The sequence below is a fragment of the Cryptomeria japonica genome, chromosome 10, assembly GCF_030272615.1.
Source record: "Cryptomeria japonica chromosome 10, Sugi_1.0, whole genome shotgun sequence".
NCBI lineage: Eukaryota > Viridiplantae > Streptophyta > Pinopsida > Cupressales > Cupressaceae > Cryptomeria > Cryptomeria japonica.
The window spans coordinates 809,057,867-809,074,836 of record NC_081414.1 but is presented as its reverse complement, the minus strand read 5'-3'; the positions used below and the strand labels follow the sequence as shown (position 1 = coordinate 809,074,836).

The following is a 16,970-nucleotide window of genomic DNA, read 5'->3' as shown; positions in this document are numbered from 1 at the left end:
GTTTTGAAAGAGTTAATTCATCAAGTGATTGGTCTAAAGTGTGATGGAAAAAAGGTACCTCAACCAATCCAAAAATAGACTTATGAGAAGTATATTTTGATGTTTCTAGAGGATGGTGAGAGGCTAAAGAGGCACTAGAATGGATTTTGTAGAGATCTTCTATCATCATTGGGTGGGTTAGCTACCATCTCATAAAGTACTCCACACTAGAGTGTATATTTGAAACTATCTACAGGTGTCATTTTTATCTTATTAATAACTTAAGACATCATAAACTTGTAATATTTTTGTTATTTTTATACTCTTCCATGGACAAGTGTGCTTCTAAAGGGGTTTAACCACCTCTAAACCAAGCCTTAATTCATGCCATTTATAATTACAACTTAGAGAACACCCTACACTCAATTCCACTCTAACCTAAAATTCTCATTTGGGCCATGAGCAGAACCTTCCTCCTCCTCCTAGAAAATCCAAGAGGAAAATAGACTTTAAAAATGAAGCCCCATCTTCCTCCCATGCCATTTCTCTGCGCAATGTTCTCCTCTATCCTCCAAAGAGGCATAATTTTCCCTAGGGTATAGTACACCCCTACTTGTGGTTGACATTGGCCCTAAATAGACCCTAGATAAGGGGAAAAACTATGTGAGTGCCTCTAGTAACTTAGGCCCCAAGTTTACGTGTGGCAAAGGAAAAAATGTGATTAGGTCTCTAAAAAATTAACCCTGCTACTTTCCCCTCCCTTTCTATTGACATATCTGATAGTGAGGTAGCTAAAGAGCATAGAACCACCTCCTCTAGTGAGGAAGGTAAGCTAGGTTGGCTAAAATTTTGGCTGTTGCTAAGATTGTTGAAGCATTAGAAAAAATCCTTCTAATGAGAAAATAGAGGAACAATAAGATTCTACTTTTAATAGTGAAAAAATATAGAGCAATGAGGATACTCGGGGTGATCCTCTCAACCTAGTTGTTTAATTCTCTCTCTAATTTCCCTAACTTTAACCCAAATGCACTTGAGGGGTTAAATAGTCTTAAATATTATGGGGATGATGAATCTCTAGAAAAAAATGTTGTTGGTAGTATTGAGTCCAATAATTTGCATGTGTTGGCTATAGATCTAGAGGATATGATTGCTAGGGTTGATATCTTGGAGATCTCCCATAACTATGTGGGATCCGAAAGAAATAGTTAATAGATTAAATACCTAGAGAATGGTGTGTAGAACCTAGTAAGCATAAAAAAAATATTGATGTAGAAAGTAGTTATGGAGGTGGTGGCAATAGGCAAGAAGATTGAGAGAAAGAGAAAGAATAAGGCTCTTGGAAAGGTGGTGGATGCTCAAGCCAAAATAAATGAGACATTTGCCTCATACACCAAGAGATTGGAACTAGAGAAGAGGCTTGATGGATGGGGCTATATCTCTTAGTGCCCCATTTGTTGTTTCCTGGTGTTGTTTTCTACTATTAATTATTTTTTAGGTTGTTGTTCATAAAATTTTCTAGTAGTAGTTGTATCATGAATATTTTATAAACTCTCCATTTGTATGGTTCGTCGAAATGATTCTGAAGCCCCAGTTTTATTTTTTGAATGATGGTTTTTAATGTGGATGTATAATGGGTTGACTCCCTTCCCCACTTAATCTAATAAAAAATAATTCACTCATAATCCAACTGCAGTTCTTAATATACACAAGAAAGTTGAGAAATGCAACTACTAAGTTAATAAGCCCAATAATAATTACCAAAATTATCCAACATTACTACTAGATACTTATTACTATCATAAGATAGATAAAAAAGAATGTGGATGTAAAGAAGTAAGATGTATCAATTATCATATAATTATTTGTCAATATAAATTGAATAGACAAAGTAAAGGAGTTTGACTTTATATAATATTGTATCATGGTTATGTATAATTATTAAGATATACTTAAAATATATACAAAATTGAATGGAAAAATGCATCAAAATGCATTTGTAACAATTATAATTAGTACATGGGAACATCTACTTGAAAATAAGGTTTCCAATTAGGGGACCCTTGTGAATAGTATCTAGGAAATTATTGATTATTGCATGGATTTTGCCAACAACATGACCACTGCCATTTAGGTCTTCTAGCTAGAAATCATAAGAAGAAAGGAGTTGTGGTTGAGAAGGGATGGAGTTCTCTTGGTCCAAGGTAGCCCCCACCAACAAGTGCACAAAAGATCCAAACACTCGACAATGATCCCTGCTCTCCTCATAGTCTAATAGCATTGTTGGTTCTTTCATTTGCTTAGGGAGGTGTCTTTTGAAAAACATCTCGAGTTCATACAAAAAGAATGGAAGGCCATTAAGGGTGTAAAAGTCCCTCAACAATAGTTTTTTGTCTACTGGTCTTTTGTTGACCTTTTGTCTTTTTATAACACATCTATTTAGCCGGTTTTTTAGTTTTTAGCGTTTTGTTTATACCTTGATGGCTGTCATGTAATAAGGTTTTTTAAACAAAAATATAAATCTTTTATTCAAATAAAAATATATTATTGAATAAAACTAAATGATGTAATTACATAATTTGTTGGTCAGAATATAACTGTATATACTCCAAAATTGAATGTGATAATATAATTCTTGAAATAAATGCTTAAAAAAAACTTTGGCATGTCAAACACATAAGTTACATATAATACAGTAACAATATTCAAAAAGATGATATCACTGTGCATTTGACCTATTTTATAAACCCTCATAAATTTCTGAGACCAAATATTATCTTCACAGATTGTTTTCTACTTTGTTGAATATCAGTGTTTTTGTGGGCCACTTCTGCTAACGGTCCTCCTTGCTTGAATCGTTCTCCCGGTGAGAAGTAGAGATAATGTTTTTATATTTTCATTTCGAAAATGATCAAAGCCCAACTCAAACCCAAGTGTTTGAACATCTTGTTTCTCTTCCGCTATTTGTTCCTTTGAATTCTCATTAGCATTGTGGTGAGAATGGTGGGAAGGGGAGGGTGCATCCGCTTCAATATCATATTCAACCTGCTCTAAATTTTGGGCACTTTTTAAGTCTCCTGAACTTAGATACTTGCGAAGAAGATGAACCGGAGAAGATCCTTCATATGGAGTAGTTGGTCCACTTGACAGATCATCATGTCCTTTTTGTCTAAGGTTCTTCTTTGCTCTCTGGTGCCACTTCTTCAAAGCTGTAGCTACTCTTTCATCAAATATAGTTGTTTTCATGTTTGTTCCTAGCTGCAAGCACAAAACCCATATTTCATCTCACAGTGGTATTGAAAAGACCATAAATCAAATGTGTTTGTTTCTATCTTAATGCATACCTGTGTAACAAGAGCGTAGAGAGGGAGAGTTACATAACTACCGAGTATTTGAACTGCAACCTTAATGTAAAACAAATGCATGTTGAGCTAGCAATATTGTGGATCTAGAAATAAGTATAATATTGATGATAGTGGGTCTTCTAAATATTGATGTTAAAAAATCTTATAATGATATCAAATTTTCACAATCAATCAATATGTTTCATGCTTTCATTTCTAGACTCAAAATGTTGATACAAAATTTCACAAACAATCGAAAACAAAATCAAGAAAAAAAAATTCTTTTCAACTTTTTCTTTGATCTTATGATACTGTGAAACCATTTTCTTGAGATTGATATTGCCTTTTGAAAGCAATTTAACACGTCAATAAACTTACCCATAGGTTATTCTAACTACAATATCTGCCACCCCATCATGGAAGCACGATTGCAGACCATATTCATACTGCATCAGTAATGACATGTGAATTTACGTTTGTTAAGCCAGGGAAAGTTCTATCAAGCCAAGATTTCAAATGAACTAAAAGTAGATATATGAGGACATTTGGATGATGATTTTCCTTCCTTACCCATGCCCAAAAGAAGAAAGCGAACTAGAAAGTGCTCTGGAAAATGAACGTTCTATGATTACAATTTGTGAAGCATAGAAAGATAAACAAAAGATTGGTATAAAAAAGTCTTGTCTAGCTTGAAATAGGGTAAAATGAATAAGATATAGAATCAACTTGGGTCGACCAAACCAGAATAATTGATCATTGGGCTTCAGCACTGGAGCTCCTTGCACAACAGGATTTCTATCTTGGATATATAATGCCATTCTAGTTATTATGACTTGCAGCTTTGTTCCCACTATCAAAAGAATCTGTGAATCAAAAATATTTTAGCCTTTCTAAGTTACTGTTCAAATAAAAAATTTGATACGTTCACATTGCATATTGTTAAAAAAGAGGTGAAGCAAAGTATTCCTTTCACTTACAATCAATGGAATGAAGGAGAGCCAATTAAACGAGAACCACCCTGCACAGTTAGCTTTCATGCTTATCAGCCTCCTAAACAATTAGAAGTAATATAAATTAAAAAAGAATGTACAATGGCATCAAGTATTTAAACAATCAATTTTAATTTATGGAAATGAACAATACAAAATATGCTGTTCTAATTTTTAAATTAGAATTATGAAGCATACTCATCATCCAATGACGACCTTATATATTTTTGAAAATCAAATCTCTTATGTGGAGTAAAGTGAGCCTACAAAATTAAAAAATATGCATAATAAGAAGTCTCTTATTAACTATACAATGTTACAAGTCTGTTATTAACTATACAATGTTAAATTTTAAAAGTATGGTATAACAACTTAGCTTACCAGTATGAATCCATGGCGCAACGTTAAGTAATCTACTTTTGAGCACAGATCTAAAGAATTGTCTGAAAAAACATACGTAGAAATCCAAGAGTTATGACTTTAGTACATAGAAATTGCACTTAAAATTACTCAGTTTATTTACAATCCAATTAAGAATTGGTGTTGTAGACCAAAGGCCATATGCCTCCTTTCAAAAGTTTGATGAGTAAATCTAAATCTCGAAGGATCTGCAACATAATATTTATATGTCTATTTACTTTCCAAATCCAAGAATGATCTATAACAAACATAACTAACAAACAAAAAACAAACAAAAAAAAATAAAATAAAATAAAAAATAATTTATCATTTACAGTCTAATTTTGACAGTCAATCCAGCATATCAAGTGAACTTTTGTGATAATTATTCATTTAGTGTTTCCTTTCATATCTAAAATATATTTTATGTTAAAAATTATATAATGAATCAATCTATATTTTAGATTGACCTAAAATCATTTGTTTTACATGTTCAAACATTTTTTTTGTCTTATATGATACAAGTTTCCCAATTTACAATAGAAATTATTAAATGCAATCATACTTATTCGATTTTCCTTATTTATTCTACATATTCAAACTTTTCTCTCTTATACCACACAAGTTTCCAAATTTACCACAAAAAATATTAAATGTAATCATACTTGCTGAAGTTTCCTTATTTGTAGGACACGCTGGTAGTCCTCCAAATCTATAAAACCAGAGAAACCTCCCTGTTGAGTAATAAAGAAAATGGAATTTCTTAAACTAACCGGTTGAAAATTCATAATCCAATGTTTTAGTCTCTTCCTCCCATGCTTTCCATTTCTTCGTCTGCCCAGGGATTCTAATTAATAATCCTGACTATTTCACACCTTACAACAAATTTCTTTTGCATATAACAATAACAGAAAGAAACTTATTGACTCCTACCTTTATCCATCCTAGCGTCATGATTACAATGCAAGACAAGACATGAAAAACAGCCAATACAAAAATGAATATGTGCAGTTGATGGAGTCAATCTTGTGATATCAGAGGAACCTTCCCCTGCATCAAAATAACACATGAAATAAAACACTTAATCTCTTTTCATTAGAAATAGCCCCATTTCGTATGAATATCAAGCACAAATTCCTACCTTATCATCACAATGACCACTTTGAATGTCGTATGTGGCCAAACTACGCCTTAATGATATTTCAGGAGCTAAGAACATAAGCTTACGATGGTGCACAGGCAATGAAAACTTTTCAGTCTCTTCAACTTCTGAGGACTCCTCCTTTGGACAGGGAAGCAAAGAGTCTCCTAAGCTCTCAGATATACAAATCTGAGAATTTTTTGTCTGCCCAACAGTAAGCAGAAGCGAGATAAATCTCAACAGCATCAATTCTGCATACAAATCAGAAGAATCAAGCTAAAATTTTCCCACCACCTTTGATCTTATCTAATGCTTTCCCCAGGGATTTCTTTCGGCGTTTCTTGAGCCACTACAATCCAAACACACAAAAAATGCATTCCAATTCATCAATTATTTGAAATTTCCGCAATTTACTGTGGTGTGCATATCAATTTTAGAATCGATTGTGTTGAAGTTTTTGCATGTGATTTCCGATCTATCATCAAGATATCTCTTCTAGCTCTCTATTATTCCAATTCATTAATGATTTCAGATTTCTACAATCCGTTACCCTGTACATATTATTTTTAGATTGGATTGAATTGACGGTTTTGCATCGTTATCTATTGTCTATCGTCAAGATCTCTTCTAACTCTCACTTATTCCAATAACGAATAACAGAATGTGATCCAAAACATCAATACAAATATTTTTTTTAACTAACATATGATAAAAGATAGAAGAAAAGAATACCCTTGAAAGGAAATGTATAGCTTGTTCAAGTAATATAGAATGGCCACAGCCCAGGCAAACAATGGCGACAGCCCAGGTGGGCGTTTGTTCTAAAGATCTAGAATCTGCATCGCTGCCTCCTGCCATTCTGAAATAATTGTTATATTCCTTCTCTGATTGTATGGCCTGTTTTTATAAGCTTGTGGCTATTATTGAATGCTTTGATAGATGAGTCTTCCATAGTCAAAAATCAATGCATTGACTATAATGCTATGGTGAAATATAATTTGTTTTCAAATTTAATAAAAAATAATTAAAGTGTAGACTTAAAGAGATACACCTGACTTGGACTACGTCAAATGAAAGTGATTAGAATACATGCAAGTTACATTTCCACGCAGGCGTTATAAATTCAACAATTCAAGCCGTATTTCAAGTTGAACAGTAATAAAGTTGGCTAGTGAAGTCGTATGCGGAGTCTACTTTCATGATAAAAAATAGTTGCACCAAAAAATTAGTAGGAAAAACCATGCGGTCTTTGGGACCCGTTCGTGCATTTTAAACTGTCAATTTTGGAATAAACGAGTGCCATTGATTAACACATCGTTATCACGTTGTAGGAAAAGTCTGTTTTGGAGTCAGAATAGCTTCGACCTGGTCTTATAAAGTAGCGAATAGAGTCTTATAAAGACAAGTTTATAATATAATATGTGATAAACTTTGGTTTTACATTAGGGTCTTATAATATAATATCAATACTACCTTATTGTTATATAATACTATCTTATTTTCAAATGACTTTAGAAAGTAGCATTAGGAAATTATTTACGTGTTAGAAATTCTAAAATTTTAATCTTTTTATAATAAATGTGTAGGTGTTTATCAACACAAGCTAATTGACATATCAAAAATCAAAATGGGAATGTGAAATTTAGTGATAGGTTATTTTATATTACATATTATTTTTATACATATATTAACAAATATTATAATAGGCATACTATAAGGAAGCAAAGGTGTGCGGAAACGCTTCCTACACTAATCTTGAGAGGACGATTTTGCAAATTTCAACTTAACTATCATAGAGATCACAAGAATCAAATAGAGTAGAAATAAAACAAGAAACACATAACACAGTGATTATCGTGGGGAAAACCCATACGGGTGAAAAACCCCACACTCTAAAACCTGCATAGTATATTAACAAATCAACAAGAGATTACAATACACTTGCAATACAAGTTCTTACAAGAGCATCGCCTCAACTCAAGCTTAGAGAGACTTCACTAGCATCCTTCCAGCACCCAGCCTTGCAAACCAAACTCCATCATACAAACTCCTCTCCAAGCCCTCATTATATAGGAATTTTACAACCTGGAAACCATTTGTGGTTTTACAATACCATGGGCAAAACCTCCATGACACGTGTTGCCCACCCTTGACATTTGTTTTTCCAAGATAAGAAAACCAGGTAAAATATAGTTACTCACGTCCAAACTCTTATCGGCTATTTTTGGCCCTCATAGCTAACATGAAATGTGTCATATAATCTCTAAAAAAGGCTCTCCTATATTATACTATGGACAGGGCATCTTTTGATAGCTCATATACCTTTTTTCAAGGCACCGACACACAGAAAACCTCCCAACTACATTTGGAACAATTTACTAAAAATTGCAAGGTTGAGACACATGTATCTCAACATTCTCCCACTTGTTAAATACCTTGCAAGAGTCAGGGGATTCATATTACCATGGACTCAACAGTCAGGGGCCAAGAGGCCCATAGACTCCGAACACCATCTGAACTTCTCTGTGCTCATGGGCTTAGTTAATGAATCAGCAACATTCACCAAAGTTTTTACCTTCTCTAGCTTCACCCTGCCATCCTCAACCATTTCTCTCACAAAATGATATTGTACATCAATGTGTTTGGTCCTGGCATGAAAAGTCGGGTTCTTCGCTAGGCAGATTGCACTCTAACTGTCACTGCACCCTTTTTAAACTCTATATCTGAACACAATCTCTTAAGCCAAATGGCTTCTTTGCAAGCATGATTAGATGCCATATACTTTGCCTCTGTAGTGGACAAAGCGACCATAGCCTGTCGCTTGCTCATCCAGCTAATTGCACCACCAAATAATGTAAACACATATGCACTGGTGGATCTTCTTCTATCAACATCACCTGCCTAGTCTGAATCCACAAAGCCTCTAATATCCAAGGAATGTTCATTTCCTATTCCATGAAAACATATAGAGTACTCTGAGGTACCCTGCAAGTATCTAAAAACTCTTTTTACTGCATCCCAATGTGCTCTTCTTGGATTAGACATGTAACGGGAAAGTACTCCCACTGCTTGGGCAATGTCTGGTCTTGTACAAACCATAGCATACATCAAACTTCCAACAACACTTTGGTATGGTACTTGACTCATCTCTTCCATCTCTAATGGGGATGTAGGACACTGTGAACTAGAAAGTTTTGTTCCCATTGTAACAGGAACACTCAATGGTCTAGAATCTTGCATATTAAATCTTCTCAGAATAGTACCAACATACTTACTCTGGCCTAGCCAAAGCTTTTTGTTTTGTCTATCTCTTACAATCTCCATTCCTAGAATGTGTCTTGCTGCACCAAGATCTTTCATATCAAATTTTGCTGAGAGTTGAGATTTTAATTCAGCAATCAAACCTTTTCCTTTCCCAATAAACAACATGTCATCAACATACAAGGCAATAATCAGGAAATGATCACCATCAGATTTGAAATATATACAATGATCAGATTTAGACCACACAAACCTCAAACTCAATACATATGTATCAAACTTTTGGTACCACATCCTAGGAATTTGTTTTAAACCATACAAGGATTTCTTCAACTTACAAACCAAATTACTTTTACCTTTTACCACATAGTTCTCTGGTTGTGTCATATAAATTTCTTCCTCCAAATCTCCATGAAGGAAAGCAGTTTTTACATCCATTTGTTCGACCTCTAGATCATAAGCTGCTGCAATAGAAAGCAAGAAACGAATGGATGTCATTTTGGCTACAGGAGAAAAAATCTCACCATAATCTACTCCCTCAACCTGGGAGTAACCTTTTGCAACCAAACGTGCTTTGTACTTCTCTATTCTTCCATCTGAACCTATCTTCCTTTTGAACACCCATTTGCAACCGACAGGCTTTTGTCCTTCAGGCAATGGTACAAGGTCCCATGTGTCGTTCTTCTTAAGAGCTGCCATCTCTTCATCCATGGCAACTTTCCAAGACTCTGAATCATTCATACCAAGAACCTCTTCTACAGATTTTGGTTCATCAATATTAGCATTCAAAGCAAATATACATCTCCAATCATCAGGAGAATATCCATACCTTTTAGGTGGTTTTCTTTGTCTAGTAGACCTTCGAACAAGTTCAGGTTCAGGTTCTTCTTCTTCCTCTGACGATTCAGAACTCGTAGAGCTCTCATCAACTTCCTGTCTTTCTAAGGGCCTCGGTTCAACTTTTTCGGGTGTAGCAGGCAGTTGAATCATATCTTTCTTTTCTTCCTTTTGTTTTGGCTGTACTGTAACAGAAGAAGACTTAGTTTCTCTAAAAATAACACTTCTGGAATAAAATACCTTTTGTGCAACAAGATCCCAAAGCTTGTATCCTTTCACACTATAACTTTATCCAATGAATATACATTTAACAGCTTTGTTATCCAATTTTGTCCGCTTCTCCTTTGGCACATGAGCATATGCCTCACAACCAAAAACTCTCAGATGACTAAGTGAAGGCTTGTGGCCTGACCACGCTTCCATTGGCATTTTATCAATAAGAGCTGATGTAGGAGACCTATTTATCAGGTAGCGGGCAGTGGCTACAGCTTCAGCCCAGAAATTTTGTTCTAGACCAACACCACTTAGCATACTCCTAGCCTTCTCCATCAAGGTCCTGTTCATTCTTTCTGCAACTCCATTCTGTTGTGGAGAATACGGAGTTGTCTTCTATCTCTTAATACCACAATCTTTACAAAATGTGTCAAAATCATTGGAGCAATATTCACCGCCATTATCTGTCCTTAAACATTTTATTTTCTTTCCAATCCGCAACTCAACCATTGCTTTAAATTCTTTGAAATGACTAAAAACTTCAGCTTTACTCTTAAGAAAATTAACCCATGTTCTTCTATTGAAATCATCAATGAAAGAAACATAATAAACTGATTTACCAATAGAAGAAACATCAACTGGACCAAATACATCCGAATGGATTAGATCCAAAACACTTGAAGACTTATAAGAACTGGAGTAAAACTGAATGCGATTTTGTTTTCCATAAATACAATACTCACAAAAATCAAATTCAAGATTGCAATCATTCAACCCATTAACAAGGTTCTTATTTTTCAAAGTTTGTAGACCCTTCTCACCTATGTGACTGAGTCTCAGGTGCCACAACATTGTCTTCTCTGCAGGCAACTTTGATTAGGTAGACAGAGCACCCTTGGGTACCCAAAAACCATGACCATCTGCTGAAAGAGACACCCTCTCCTTTTCCAACATAGTCTTTATCACATTCTTATCAGAAGTGCTATTGCACTCAACTGTACATGCATCAAGCTGGTACAATGTTCCCATTCTGCTTCCTCTTGCTATTACCATAGCACCTCTCACCATTTTCACACCTACTTTAGAAAACTTTACATGCACACCCGCATCTATTAGTTTGCTAACAGATAACAAATTTCTTGCTAGTCCCGGGGTATGCAAGACACCATCAAATCTTCTAGTTCTACCATCAAAAAATTTAACATGAACACTTCCACGACCAACAATATCAAGAAAGGAGTTATCACCCAAATACACCTTACCACCATCAAACTTTTCATACTTACTAAACCTGTTTCTAATAGGAGTCATGTGGAAAGATGCACTCGAGTCTATCAACCATGCATTGTCACCTGCACGAGTGGCCAAGGCTACAATAAAAGCATCTCCATCTTCCTTCTGGGACTCAGAATCAGAATCTTGCTTCTTCTTCTTTTTCTTCTTTTCTTCTTTACAGTCCTTTTAGAAATGTCCAGGCTTTCCAGAATTCCAGCAAATTACCTTGGACTTACCAGGAGATTTTGATCTCCCCTTATTCTTGGACTTAGAACGGCCATTCTGCTTTTCATTCTTGCCTCTTTCTTTTGGTCTTCCTCGAACACTCAGAGCCTCTTTGGCATTTAGAGAAATCTTCCTTCTCATCTCCTCAGAAAGTAGAGAACCAACAACATCCTCCATCTTCAAGATGACTGCAGTGCTTCCTATGGCCATCACAAGGCTATCCCATGAGTCTGGCAACAAACATAGCAGGATTTGGCACCTTTCTTCTTCATCCATTGGTACCCCAACTAAGGTCAACTGAGTCACCAACATATTAAAACTTTCTAGATACTCAGAAATTCGTCCACCTTCTTCCATTCTCAAGGAATGCAACTCCTTCCTCAAGAAAATTTTATTCACAAGTGATTTTGCTTGGTAGATCTCACTTAGCTTCTTCCAAAGCTTCTTCGCAATAGATTCTTCGTGGACATTAATCAAAATTGAGTCTGCAAGGCACAATCTTATGAGACCTTTAGCTTTTCTATCCATTACATCATATTGTGCAGCTAAAGTCAGATCTGCGGGCCTCGACTTATTCTCATCCACTGCATCCCATAGATCTCGATCAATCAACAGATCTTCCATCTTCAACTTCCACATTTCAAAGTTTGTGACAGAAAACTTCTCTACATCAATCCTCCCTAATATACTTTCCATCTTTACGATCTTGTAATACAGAAATGAAATACTCTGCACAAGCTCCCACTCAAACCTTGATTAGCTTAAAAAACCCTATACCCAACAAATAGAACCAAAACTTGCCAGGCTCTGATACCACTTGTAAGGAAGCAAAGGTGTTCGGAAACGCTTCCTATGCTAGTCTTGAGAGGACGATTTTACAAATTTCAACTTAACTATCACAGAGATCACAAGAATCAAATAGAGTAGAAATAAAACAAGAAACACATAACACAATGATTATCGTGGGGAAAACCCATACAGGTGAAAAACCCCACACTCTAAAACCTGCATAGTATATTAACAAATCAACAAGAAATTACAATACACTTGCAATGCAAGTTCTTACAAGAGCATCACCTCAACTCAAGCTCAGAGATACTTCACTAGCATCCTTCTAGCACCCAGCCTTGCAAACCAAACTCCATCATACAAACTCCTCTCCAAGCCCTCATTATATAGGAATTTTACAACCTGGAAACCATTTGTTGTTTTACAATACCATGGGCAAAACCTCCATGACACGTGTTGCCCACCCTTGACATTTGTTTTTCCAAGATAAGAAAACCAGGTTTATAGTTAGTCACGTCTAAACTCTTATCCCCTATTTTTGACCCTCATAGCTAACATGAAATGTGTCATATAATCTCTAAAAAAGGCTCTCCTATATTATACTATGGATAGGGAATCTTTTGACAACTCATATAACTTTTTTCAAGGCACCGACACATGGAAAACCTCCCAACTACATTTGGAACAATTTACTAAAAATTGCAAGGTTGAGACACATGTATCTCAACACATACAATATGATGTATGCTTTAATATTTTTAAAATTTTATAGAAAGGAACATTAGGGTTTTATTTAGGCATTAGAAGGTCTAAAATTTGAATCTTTCCATAATGAATTTACAAAAGTGTTTATCAACATTGTTTTGTTGATATGTCAAAAATCAGAATGAAAACATGAAATCTAGTGAGAATTGTTTTTATATCAGATATATTTATAAATATATTAATAAGTATTATCGTATACATATAATATATTGTATGACTTTAAAATTTTTGAAAATTCTAGAAAGTAAACTCTATGGATTTTCTTTTTGGAGGAGAGGGTGCTAGGGTTTCAAGCAACAAAGGGGTTACTAGTGAGGTTGTAGGAGACATGGATGTAGAGGCAAGGGATGTAGACATAGAAGATGGGGACCCTATTGTGTATGTTGTCCTCTAGTCAATGCCTTGTACGGTTGGTGTTGCGATTGAAGGCGTTGCACTTGTTGATGGAGAAGTCAATGGTTGTGTTGTTTTCCTACTTGGGGGTTTTGCTTTTGTGGGCTTCATGGATGGTGTCTATCTTGTGGCTTGAGTCTCTATTGAGTCTTCTTTGGCTCATTCTTTTAGCATTTTATTTTTACTTGTCACTCTTAGGCCTCCATTACTTGATTGGTACATTTGGCCTACTTTCTTTGTATTGCCTTGGTTTGTTGTATGCTCATTCAGTTGACTGGCTACAAGTGTGGTGAGTTTATGGAGGTTGGAATGTGTTGTTAAGGGTTCAGGGTGTTTTTATGTTTGTTTCTTGGGCCTTATCTGTAGAGGATTCCTCTATCCCTACTTTTCTAGTATTTTTATTCAAGGCTTTTGTTGTTGTTCCTAGTTGTGATGGCCCTCTTAAGTTTCCTATTGTCTTCAAGAGAATGGATGGTGCTTTTATTTCTTATTTTTCTTGTATCATTAGTTTGGTCTTGGTCCCTATTGACACTATTTCATGTCTCTTAGAGGTGGCACCTTTTGGCTATGGATTTGGTATGGTGGCTATCTGTCTGGTGGCTTCTTTTGGTGTTTCTCTTTTTCTTCCAATGTTCTTTGTTTTGAGCCCTTCTTTTGTAGATGTTTCCACTTTTGAGGAGGTTGAGGTCTTTGGGGCTCTTTTGCATTTGGGTTCTAGTAGGAGCTATTGCATGTTTTGAAACTCCTTGATGGGCATCATGTGTGCTTTGGAGGCTTCTTTAGTTACTCTTATAATTTTTGTTGTTTCTTTTGGGTTCATTTTTATTGTGTTTAGTTTTTGGTTAAGGGTTTCTTGTTCCTTTTTGGGGGAGAAGTATGATAATGATAGTTTTGAGAGGGCCTTGATTGATGTTATTGCTTCATATCTGATGAGGACTATATTGTTTCTTCCCTAGCATTCCATCATTCTACAACTATTAAGGTGGAGAAGTCTCCTATGGGGTTTGGCTAAGGGTTTGTATCTTTTCCAATTGTTAGAGGTGTGGAAGAAGTTGGGTCCCCATTAGGGGGAAGTGCACATGCTGGGAAGAGCACTGTAAGAAACGGGGACCTATTTTTTTGAAAACATTCACTCGTTATGCTTCAGAAGCCTGAGCCAAAAAATCACAAAACATGGCCCCCTCTTTTAAAATATATATTTTTAAATAATGGGGCCTCATTTGGTAAAAGTATTTTTAAAATAAAAAATCCTACACACTCATTTTTGCACTTTATATAACAAGCACCTATTACATTTAAATAACGAGGACCCATTATAGAACAGGGCCCCGTTATTTAAAATTTAAAAACCAACTTCGCCATGTGCCTTGCTATTTTGGTCAGGTAAGGCTTGGAATGCCCAAGCCTAAGCCTTGTACCTACAAGTACAAGGTTTATTTATGTGAGTAACAAAATACTAACTTCTGGCATATATTTGATGCCCTTTTGGACACAATTATCAAAAAAGAAAATTAAACCCATTAGAGATTATGCTTTGTAGATTCCAAAAATATATTTTTAAAAATATTTGATTATTTTTTCTATTTTTTAATTAATTTATACATGATCTTATCCATAAACTTGAAATATTAAGTTTCCTTATTTATTTAATAACTTTTTTAATTTTTTATATTTTTGAAAACAAAAATATATGACATCCATCTACATAGAATTATCTTCTAAATAAAAAAATGGTAATTTTAGGTCAACTTATGGTGGTTGTACACGAGGGGTTTTTAAAATAGCAATTAGGGCCAATAAAAAATTAATAATATAAAAAATATTAAAAAAAATACAAATAAATATCCTCATCAATATTCCTTGTCTTATAGATCTTTTACCAAAAGGTTTTGAAAAAATAAATATTTATGTCAAAAAGTGGTGGTCGTACACGTGCATGGTATGGTCCTGAAACCGACATTTTTAAATAGTGGCTTTGAAAGTTAATTTCTATTATCTAGGTATTAATATAAATTACATATTTGGAGACTAGAATCTAAGTGTTGCATTTTGTATTGCTAACTTTTTCTAAGATTCAATCTTTAAGTGCTTCAAATTTTTAGGTTAAATGTGGCAAAATTTGAAAGTTAAGAAAACACTTCTACTTTTTGGCTAAAAAGTGGACTCAACTTCTTGCACATACATAATTTACATCAACATCAACATTCCCTTTTCTTGAATTTCCTATCTAGGTGGGTCCATCTCCTTTTGAGGTAAATTTTGGTTATGTATGTGAGGTTTGGTTCAGTTGCAAGGGAGTTGTTGCTACTCTCTCACTGATTCCTAGCTACAAGGATGTTGATGTTGTCCTTTTTCTTGACTCCTTTCTAAACTCTACTATTAAGATGGAGACATAGCTTGGCAAGGAGTTCTCTAGACTATTTCATCATAAGGTTATGGGATCCTTTTCAAACTCATTGTTAATGTGCTTCTTCAGGTAATTTGTGGGTTGGCTTCAACCTTCTTTCTTGAGTAGATAGTTTACTAATATTCAGATTCTTTAGTTCTATTATATTGGAGTTATTGGTTGTCTAAGTGTTATCTATTAGTAGAAAATTTCTTTTGTACATGATTTCAGGTCCGTTCAAAACTTGTTGTAAGGGGTTATGGGTCCCCTCAAAACTTGCTTTAACCTTAATAAAAAGTACTAGGCTTTTATTTAGGTGTTAGAAGATCTCAAATTTTAATCTTTTCAGAATATTTCTATAAAAATGTTTGTCAACACTACCTTGTTGCTATATCAAAAATCAAAAGGAGAATATGAAATTTAGTGATAGCTAATTTTATATGGCATATTGCTTTTACACATATATTAAAAAATAGTATAGTAAACATACAATATGTTGTTCTTTTATTATTTTAAAAAATATCTAGAAAGTAGAATCAAGTTTTAATCACGGGGGCTTTACTTAGTGAACCTGGGTTATAGCATGTGCATTCATGGCATACTAAAGAATCATCCTATTTTAAAAAAATGTTGCCCTAAAATCCTTTTTGGTCACCCTCTCCCAATACATATATCGAATTAAAAGACCCCCTATTTTCACCAAATAATGTATGTTTTCATAGCGAGAATTAAGAACTCTCCTATTTTCACCGATAGGAAATATATTGCACCCTCATTTTTGAGATATTAAACCCCCCTATATGAATGCACCTGATATAATATTGCCTGTCTAGTGAAGGCCCCATGCTTTTATTTAAGTTTTAGAAGGTCTAAAATTTTAGTCTTTTCACAATAAATTTACAAAAGTGTTTATCAACGTTGTCTTATTGCTATATCACAAATTTGAATGAGAGTATAAAATCACATATTATATTTTT

General features: G+C 34.6%; 1 pseudogene; it reads right to left on the bottom strand.

The window, feature by feature from the left end:
- Nucleotides 1-2,784: 2,784 nt before the first annotated feature.
- Nucleotides 2,785-6,707, bottom strand: LOC131070353 (MLO-like protein 6; annotated as a pseudogene).
- Between the last annotated feature and the right edge of the window lie 10,263 nt (nt 6,708-16,970).